Source organism: Oxyura jamaicensis, chromosome 8, assembly GCF_011077185.1.
Source record: "Oxyura jamaicensis isolate SHBP4307 breed ruddy duck chromosome 8, BPBGC_Ojam_1.0, whole genome shotgun sequence".
Lineage (NCBI taxonomy): Eukaryota > Metazoa > Chordata > Aves > Anseriformes > Anatidae > Oxyura > Oxyura jamaicensis.
The window spans coordinates 6,772,427-6,779,494 of record NC_048900.1 but is presented as its reverse complement, the minus strand read 5'-3'; the positions used below and the strand labels follow the sequence as shown (position 1 = coordinate 6,779,494).

Below are 7,068 nucleotides of genomic sequence, written 5' to 3'. Positions count from 1 at the left end.
GGGGGGGGGGGGGAGTTTAAAATGATCAGGACATATTTACAGGCGACACTGAGTGTGGGATCATATTGTCCCCCCTTCTGCTCTTGGTGCTGTGCTGTGCTCTGAGATGAGCTATTTTAGGAGCTCCGGTATGCAGAGCATTTTTGCAGTTACACACAAAATAAAATTAAAAAAAGTTTAAGAACAAAAGATTGTTCTGGACAGTCAAACTGGAATGAGTTGGAAGGATACATTTAGGAAGTGGTTTCTTGGACACTAATTAGGACCATTTGCTTGGGGTTGCCATTATTTTCCTTTTAGTCTGGAGGGCACAATAGATCAAATGATTTATATATCATTAACAATTCCTGTTAGCCATAAGCAGGGTGGTTGGGCTTTTCCTTGTTGATTGCTACGTAATGCAATAACGGCTTGTTTCATTTCTTCTGCAGTGTCCGTATGAGCAAGTTAACGTAAAAGAGCAAGTTAACGTAAAAGACCAATCCAAAAAGAAGCGCTTCAACTCATTTATTTATTTATTTATTTATTTTCTGTGTGACTCCTAATGTCTTTGCATTCTGCAAGAGCTGCTGAGAAACCCAAGCACCTCAGTTCTTTGTACCTTCTACCGCCGGAACACTGGTGTTCGTTGTACCTGATGCTGGCTCCCAGTGAACGCATTTTAATTGTAATAAAACACAAACCGAACCATATGTGCACGTGTGTTTTAGACGCAGCATTATTGATCACCCTTCGCCTTTTGTGCTACAAGTAACGGGGTTTATCAATTATCAGACCGTAATCTGGTAATACGATTAATTTGTCTTTAAAAGAAGCTGAGGACGTAGGTATATGCCTCGGCTGTATTTAACATCACTTGTATGCACGGCGGCGTTTACGAAATGCTGATTTGCGTAGGTCCAGGAGTTTGGGTTGTTTTGGCGGGGGGGACAGGGCACGGCGACACTGTGCTGTGTGATGCTGTGTGATGCTGTGTTGTTTCGAGCTGCTGTGTGCTGCGTGCTGTGCCCTCCGCTGGAGGCGGGCGGCGTCCCGGGAAATCCGCCCCCGGGGGCTGAGCCGCGCTCGGGGCTGGGGAGAGGGAGGCTCACCGGCTTCCCCCGGGGTCCGACTAATTTAGGTCCTCTGCAGCTGATTGCACATCGGGCCGTTTGGTGCCCGAGTCCCTAAAAGCCTCGGAACAACGCAGGAATCCCGTTTGCAAACGCAGCACGAAGTGCAAGGCGTGCTGAGGGGCTTCCGAGCACCCAGGAGGTGCCGAGCACCTCGGGGGTACCTTACCTGCGGCTCCTCCGCCCTCCTTTCTCTAGCAAGCCGCCCTGTATCTCCCCCCGTCCCGAGTGTCCCCGAGGGGCTGCTAGGAAAGGCGTTTTTTTTATATGATTCCCCCCCCCCCGTTTTTTTTTTTTTTTTTTTTTTTTTTTTTCCCTGTGTGTATACTCTCGCGTGGAGCAGCAGCCGGTTTCGCTTGGGCTGGCAACTCCAGCCAGTTGCTTGCTGTCCCGTTTCGATCCTCCCTCAGCTTTGGTTGACCGAAATGGCCCGAAGCCCGTTCCGAAAAGATGCTCGTGCGGGCTCCCAGATGCTGAGGTTCGGATCATTTGAACGTCAGCGCAGCCTTCTGGTAACAGAAAACATCCAGACGGGTTTCGTTTGTGTACTAACACCCCTCGGACGGGAGAGCAGCACACTTCAGAGCCAAGGTCCGCTGCCGGCGTCTCAGCAGCCGGCTCCCCGCGGGTGCCTGCGGGCTCCGGTGCCCCGGGGGCGGCGGGGACTTGGCGATGCCGGCTGCGGTCCCGTTCCCGGGGGGTAGCAGGGACGAAACGAGGCGTGAGGACAGTGGGGGCCAGCAGCAGGTGGCTCACGACGAGCCCAGCACCTTCCTTCTCCTCTTCCTCCTCCTCCTCCTCCTCCTCCTCCTCCTCCTCCTCTTCCTCCTCCTCCCGTTCCCCCCGCGGGGCCGGTGGCCGGGGGAAGCCGCCCCTAGAGAGCTCAAAAGGGAGAGAAGGAAGGGTCCGGGGCTGCTGCGAGACCCCGGGGGGGGGGAGGTGAGCGGCTCCCCCCTGTACCCCTCGCCGGCTATCCGCTCCGTGCCCAGCTCCGAGGGCGCTGCTGAGCTCCCTCCCTCGCCTGCTTTGCTCTTTGCTCTGGACGGGTCGCCGAGCCGGCCGCGCCGAAACGACGGGCACAGGGCTCAGGGGGGAGATGTGAAGGTGTCGGAGGGCTGCAGAGCCCTGCGGGAGCCCGGCCCGGTGGGGCAGCGGCTGGTAGCCCCCGGGGCAGGGCGAGTCCGGCCCCGGCGGCGGCTCCCGAGCCCGCACCTCGGCGGTGCATCACTTGTCAGCAGCAGTGGCACCTCCCGAGCCGTGATTCCGATTCATCTTGGCATCGGGTTTTATTCTAATGGGTTAAATTGGGTTCCCTTTTTTCAATTATCCCAGGTTTGACTGCGTGGTGTTGCATGACAACTCGCAGTTTCATCGGGTTTGGCAAAGCGAGGTTGCTCCGTGAATCCGTATATCATATCACATCAGATCAGCCTGAAGTTTAGCGGCTCCGTTTGAGAGGCTTTTTATGAAAGTGGGGAGGGTTGATACAGTCCATGGCTGGTTCGGTACGATTTGAAAGAGAAAAAAAAAAAAAAGGAAAAAAAATGAAAGAAATGTGGAGAGATGGCAACAACACGGGGTTTGCTCTCAGCTGTGAATAATAACAGAACGAAAAAAACGACACGATGGGGAAAGGCTCCGCTCCCTGCAAGATTTTTAGCAGGCTCCCAGTCCTCGCCTTTTTTTAATTTCCTAATATGTTCTTTGCTTTATTAGTTTTATTTACAACCAGCTCCCCATTAACACCTCACCTGATTACTGAGGAGCTGAGACAGCTAATCAAGAGAATCCAGCGAGGCAGCCCAAACTGAGAGGTGGGATTTAGTCCTCTTTCTGCTCGTTCTCTCTCTTTTTTCGTTTGTTTGTTTGGTTTGGTTGGAGAAATATTTTGAAGCCAACAGAAAATAAAAGGCAGGTATAAGCGTACGCTGGCGAAGGGTCAGAGGTTAGAAATTCACGTCAATTCTGCATTAGAGGCTGTGTAGCGGGGGAGAGGGAGAGGGAAAAAACCTCCACCAGGCAGCTTGTTTATTTTAATTAACATAGGGATCCTCTGCTAGGAACAAGGAACAACCTCCATCTACTGGCTAGATCATCGCCTCTCTTCTCCATCCAAAAGCCATCCCTCATCACTCATTAAGGAGGGTACAATTTTGGAAGAAGCTTCTAAGGTCTCAAGGTAAGATCCTGCATGAGCCTGTGCTAGAAAAGCAGCTATTTCGACCTCACGGATGTCATTTGCGGGGTGTTTCTTTGGCGCGATGCTTTTTTTTTTTTTTTTTTTTTTTTTTTTTCCTCCCTTTAAACACCACAGAATGGTCGTTTCCCCAGGTGTATTCGCAGACAACATTTGGTGCGTGTGTGTTTTAATCTAGAAAAATAGCAGCCTGGGAAGACTGAGCCATTCAGCTTAATAAAAAGGAGCCTGAGCTCTTTTTTTTTTTTTTTTTTTTTTTTTTTTTCCTTTTCTATATATCTTTTCTTGCCATGGAATGGCTCCTCTCACCTGGCTGCGAGGCTAGCCTTTACGGGTGCGCTCTCCAAAAGCGGCACAACACGGTCATTTGCAGCGGCTTAATTACAACCGGAGTGCGAATGCGGCTGAGGTTAATACGAGGCAAGCGAGGAGCTAACAATACTGAGGTCCTCCTCGGTGCGCAGTTTCGTGTCAGACAATAACCTGCCTCTCCTGCTTCCTCCTGGCGGTGCGATGGGTTTGGGTTACCCCAGCGCCTGGCCGTGGGGATGCGCCTGGGCTTACCCTGCCAAGCGCCTCATGGTTTCTCAGTTAAGCACCGTCTCTTTCAGAGGCTGAATGCGAGGCTTAATTTCCGTGCATTACAGTTACGGGAGGTACAAGCGCGCCGGGCTTTTCCTTTTTTCCGTTCGATGCCGGTTGTGCCGGGCTTTCCCTGCCCCGGCTGAGCGGCATTTGCTCGGCTCTGGGTTACAGGCGAGGAGAGAGGGGCAGGAGGAAGGGGGAGATGAGAGAGGATGCTGCTCCGGACACCAAGGTAGAAATTTAAACAATACCGGTGGTTTTTCATTTTTATGTTTAGAAAACGCAGTCATTTCCATGCTGAGAACATCGACTCATTCCCTACAGCCGCCGACGGATGTAACCCCACGAAAATTTTCTTTCTTTGTGTCTAGATTGGTTGGACTAGGCGCAGACTTCACAAAGCAATGGGGCTGAGCGGGAACAGCACCGCACTCCACCGCCAGCCAGCAGAGCACAAAATAGCGTTAGGCTTTAGGAACAGACCCGTCTTGCCCCCACACCCCCGGCCCAGGGTCGCGGTCCTGCCGCTGCTCTTCCCCCGACTTTGGCACCGGCGGCACGGCGCGACCCCAAGCAGCGCTGCCCGGCGCCCTCCTCCTTTCCTTTGCTAATTATCACCGGTCGATAATTAATTTGCACGTAGCCGTTGTCCCGGACCCTGCTGACCAAGCGCAAGGTCGTTCACGCTGTAACGGGCTTCAGCCCGTCGCCCGTGGCCGAGAGGAGCGCGGTGCCGGTGACCCAGCTAATCGCCGGGCTGCCAACGGGGCCGGGCCAGGCCAGAGCCGGGCGAGGCGCGGTCCCTTCTCGGGTCCCAGGGGCCACACGTCCCCTGTCACCCTCGGCGGCCCGGGAAACCCGTGCCAAGGTGTCCGGGAAGGGAAGAGAGCCCCCAGACCTCCTGCCGCGGACCTGGGGTGCTGTGGGCACGGCGCCTCGCCTCGCCTCCCCGGCACGATGCGGCGCGGGGAGAGGAAAGCGCCCCGCAAGGGGACACAGCGTTGAGGGCCCGAGTGCTAATGCAAATGGATCCATCGGGGATGAAGTGGTGGATTTGGGTTTTAGGTTCCCCGTTGCGCTCTTTGTGGGCTTTTCTCTCCCCTTCCCGAGAGAAGCAGCCGGAGCCGGCGGCCTCCGCTCTGCAGCCTCCAGGCTCCGCGGTGCCAACCTACAGCCGGGGCGGAGGCGGGGGGGACCTCGGAATGCTGAAATAGATGTACCGTGATCTCCCACAGGCCTTTCGGAAACGGAGAAGTCACGTTCGATGCTAGCAACGAACTTTTTGGTGTCCCTTTAGGTAAGAAGCGCTCCGGCGGCATCAGCACGCTGAGCAGAAAACGCTTTAGGAACGACCGGCCTCCTCGGGAGGAGCGGCCGCAGCGTGTCCCTAACGCTACCTGACGGAGCAGAAAGGAAGCACCCCTCGGTAATTAACCGTGCCCAGCCGAAGGAGGCTCACTCACTTCTGACTTTTGTTACGAGCCTACCCAATTATTCCTAGCGGCGCCGCGGGGCTCAGGTAGGGCTGGGCATCCACTGCCCGGCCTGCCGGGGGCTGGCAGCCCCTGCCCCTGCTCCGGGAGAGGGCTCGGGCCGGCTTTGGGGTGCCCCGGGCCGGCTTTGGGGTGCCCGTGCCCTGCACACGCCGGAGCGGAACCGCCCGAGGCTGCGACGCACGGGCAGGCAGCCCCGGCAGCACGGCAGGGAGGGGATTTTCTTGCAACCACTCAAACCAAAGCGTCCCGAGATGAGCTTTTTCGGCTCTGCGGGCAATGGCAGGTAGCAGCGAGCAGCCGGCACACGCTCCCGTCCTGCCGAGGGGTTACGGCCCCCCGAGGAGCCGGCACCCCCTGCCCGGCCCTGCCCGAGCCCCGTGCCCGAGCCCCGTGCCCCTCCCGGCCGGCCTCGGGTCGCGCAGCCCCTCGCAGCCTGGGGCCGGGCGGGTGCGCGCGGCGAGGGGGGCCCGGGCGAGCAGCCCCCGCAGCGCGGACGGAGCTACCCCGGGTATTTTTTCCTGACGTCTTGTTGTGCTAATTGACTTGTTTTCTCCAAGGAAAGCCTCTCTCTCCCTCCTCCTTCCCCACACGCAGTTTTTTCTTTTTTCATTTTTTTTTCTTTTTTTTTTTTTCTTTTTCTTCCTTTCTTTCTCTTCCTTTCTTTCTTCCTTTCTTTTTCTCTCTTCCTTCCTTCATTTCTTCCCTTCATTTTTTCTCTTCTTTCCTTCCTTCTTGCTTTCTTTCCCTTTCTTCCTTTCTTCCTTTCTTCCTCTTTCTTCCTTTCTTCCTTTCCCTTTCTTCCTTGCTTCCTTTCTTTCCTTTTTTTTCTTTTTTTTTTTTTTTTCTTTTTTTTTGACCGTGAGTGCTCTGCAGGAGCCTCGGGCTTGTGGCGGCATCTACCCGTTTTAAGGAGATTCCCTTACCCCTTTGAATCTCGTCGGTTTTATAGCTATTACTCTCTTATTAAAACACACACACACATACAACACATTGATTTCCATCCAAAAGGGCTAATTACATTACTTACAGTAAATAGCAGCCCTGCTGTCCAGGGTCTAGTGTGCCAACAGAGAAAAAAAAATCCCGGCTTATTTCACTTGATTGACTTCATCTTTGTGTGAAATTGTGTTTTATGAGCTGTATTCTGGCACTCGGAGGAATGTAGCAACATTCAATCTGCAAATAACATTAATTTTAGCTACTTAGGGGGAAAGAGAAGGGAGGAAACGGGCTGCCTGGATCTTGGGTTACATGGAAGAGGTGACTCGAGGAGCCCCTGAGGATGTCTCTGGGATGCTGTGGAAAGGAAGTGGGGGCTGGGGTACTTGTTTCACTAGTCGCGCTCGGGCTTGGTGTGGAGCGTCCCCCAGGGAGCGAGGAGCGCAGGGCTGCCGCCAGGAAGATCCTTCAGTGGGGATCGAGGTGTCAGGAAACAGCCGGCAGCTGTTCCAGAGAAAGGCAAGGAAGAGTGGTGTGAAAAGTAAGTAGGAAAAAGGGGAAAGAAGGGGAGGGAGAGCAGGGAGAGAGATTAGCCAGGAAGGAATGCATCGACCGGACCCCTGCGCGCAACCAGCGCTCGCAGCCGGCAGCAAGGAAGTGGCCGAGGGACGAGACCGCAGCGGGGGTGGGGGCCTTCCCTTCCCTTCCCTTCCCTTCCCTTCCCTTCCCTTCCCTTCCC

General features: G+C 54.8%; 1 protein-coding gene and 1 long non-coding RNA gene across 4 annotated transcripts in view; both read left to right on the top strand.

Annotated features, from left to right (window-relative positions):
• The window catches only part of LOC118171125, a 1,308-nt gene extending 616 nt beyond the window's left edge, over positions 1–692 (top strand). Inside the window, exon 2 of the long non-coding RNA XR_004753049.1 lies at positions 432–692. This is a non-coding gene — a long non-coding RNA (uncharacterized LOC118171125). The remainder of the gene's footprint in view (positions 1–431) is intronic.
• A 756-nt stretch (positions 693–1,448) lies between these two features.
• LHX9 (LIM homeobox 9) overlaps positions 1,449–7,068 on the top strand; it is a 19,266-nt gene continuing 13,646 nt past the window's right edge. Inside the window, exons 1-3 of one of the 3 annotated variants that reach the window (XM_035333789.1) lie at positions 1,449–1,590; positions 2,829–2,926; positions 3,159–3,291. The gene's annotated coding sequence lies outside the window, so the exon portion shown is untranslated. Of the gene's footprint in view, positions 1,625–2,770; positions 2,927–3,158; positions 3,292–7,068 lie in introns of those variants that run through there. The other 2 variants (XM_035333791.1, XM_035333790.1) reach the window with 2 other exon arrangements.